Source organism: Triticum dicoccoides, chromosome 1A (genome assembly GCF_002162155.2).
Source record: "Triticum dicoccoides isolate Atlit2015 ecotype Zavitan chromosome 1A, WEW_v2.0, whole genome shotgun sequence".
Classification (NCBI taxonomy): Eukaryota; Viridiplantae; Streptophyta; class Magnoliopsida; order Poales; family Poaceae; genus Triticum; species Triticum dicoccoides.
Window position 1 is genome coordinate 270,401,308 of NC_041380.1, and position 2,391 is coordinate 270,403,698.

Here is a 2,391-nt window from a genome sequence, read left to right on the forward strand (position 1 = left end):
TGCCGTTTTTCTTCGCAACCCTGGTGGCTGGGCGTGGTGTATAAGGCTCAGTCTGGGGGCGTAGCTGTGTGGCCTGCACTTCCCGCATCAAAGGTGGGGCCAACTTCTGTATTATGCTCGTGCAAAACGCCCTCATTTTGCTGTATGCGGCAGCCTCCAGCGGGGTCATCCCTTGCACGTCCTCGCCAGAACGTGGCATGCAAGCTAGTTGCATGGATTGCTCATCCCCCGATGCATGCAGCCCAATCATGGTGGGGGCCGGTTGCATGGGTGGCTCCTTCTCCGAGGAATGCACACCAATGTTCGATTGCACAGCTAGCGTCGGCGGGTCCCCCAAGTCGCCGCACACCTGCACCTGGGAATCAGTTCCCAGCTGCCCCAGGGACGCGGCCTCAGTCACATCCAAATCGGTCCCATCCCCGCGAGCCTCTTGGCTAGCCGCATCCGGACCCACATGGTCCGCACTCATGCCTAGATCATCAGCATGCATGGCCCCATCTCCACAATCCTCCAATCCGCCCGGCGCGCGGATCGCGACACCCATTGGCCCCCCATTGTGGTGGGATCCTGTGCCCGGTGTGTTAAACCACCCACATCCTTGTCCTGCTCCTGAGGCTGGTCATAGTGGGGAGTAACTTAGACTAGTAACATACATATGTTACTAGTCTATGTTACTACTTTCATAGTGGGTAGTATCATAGGTGTGGTAACATAGTTGCCTTCATTTATTACTTTGTAGACTCATTATGCATTGGAAACCGCTATGTGATGGTAACATATTATGTTACTCTATTTGCCTCTCTCCTCATTAACTACTTGCCACATCATTATTTTTGCTTATGTGGCATCTATGTTACTATCTATGTTACTCCCACTATGACCAGCCTGATCAACCAGCTGGATCACATCATCCACGACCGTATCTCGCGTCGGGGATGGGATTGTGACAATGGATGCCAGCATCCTCCTCGGTTGCTGCACCGCTTCCGCCTCGCTTTGTACGCGCACATGCTGAGGGCCTCTTTGATTCGCAGGATTGTCAAAATGAAGGAATAGGAAAAATGCAGGAATAGGATGACATGTCCCATAGTATCCTACAGGATCTCAAAGAATGTTTGATAGCGCAGGAAAAACAAAGGAATCCTACAAAGAGGTTTGAGTGGATGAAAATTTTCCTCCAAAATGTAGTACAAATGAATCCTATGGAAAAATTCCTAAGGATGCCAATCCTACGAATCAAACGAGCATCACAGGAAAAATTCCTAAGGATTCAAATCCTCCAAAAATCCTATGCAATTCCTTTGAATCAAAGAAGCCCTGATTGGTCGGTGCCACATCCAAAGATGGGGCAACCTGATTCAAAGCGCCTATCACAACCCCATCCTGTCCCCCATTCGAATGTTCCAACGGGCCGGTGCCACGCTGTTCCTCCACGCGTCCAGTCAAATGGTCAAAAGCGAAAGGCCTGATCGTTATCCTGTCCCTGGCATAAGAAGGCAGGCGCGGTGGGGCCACCGGCGTACCGTCCATGGGTGGCAACCGCCAACCACGACTGTCCCTGCTCCGGCCATGCCCTCCGGCGAGCCCGCGTGTGCCGGCGCCATCGCCACCACCACCATGGCGGCCTCCCTGGGAGCCGCTCCCATCGGTACCACAAGTATCTCTGATCCCAAATTGCCAGTAACGCCAGGATTTTTGTATGCATATATGCAAATCAACGGACCACAAGAAACATATGCATCACTACATCAGAAAATTACAATTTGCATGTAGCTTTTTTTATTTTACTAATCATGCATGCCTCCTTACATTTTTGCAGTCGACAAGGAAACAACTAAGCTACAAGCACTTAAGACGACACAGAGATCACACCTTGAATTGTTTTCTTAGTGTTTCCACTAACATACATTTACATTATCTCATGGATAGTTTTGTTATTGGTCAGTATATGGGTGTAATAAATTTTATAACTAGTTATCATAGTGGTCCGTTAGCATAACCGCACTCCATCAGTGTGTCTATGGTTCTATTTGTTTCCAATTTATGATCACATCTACGGTTCAACTTTGTAGTTTTACATCATGTGTTTATGAAGTTCCGCATCAATGTACGGGGTATCATCTGACCGACTCTAGCTTGGAACAACTGAGAATTGTTAGAAATATTTTGCCGCCTACTTGAGATAAATTATGTAACACTGTATTATATCTTCAACTATTCTGTTGTTTATTTGACATAAATTATTTAACATCTGTATTATATTTCAACTATTTTGCTCTTTACTTGAGATAAAACGTACAGGCTGGGTGGTCTTTTCATTCCATGGAACAATGTTGTCGTCTTTGTGTATGCATTACTAAAAGGGAGCAACCAAACAGGTTATGCACACAG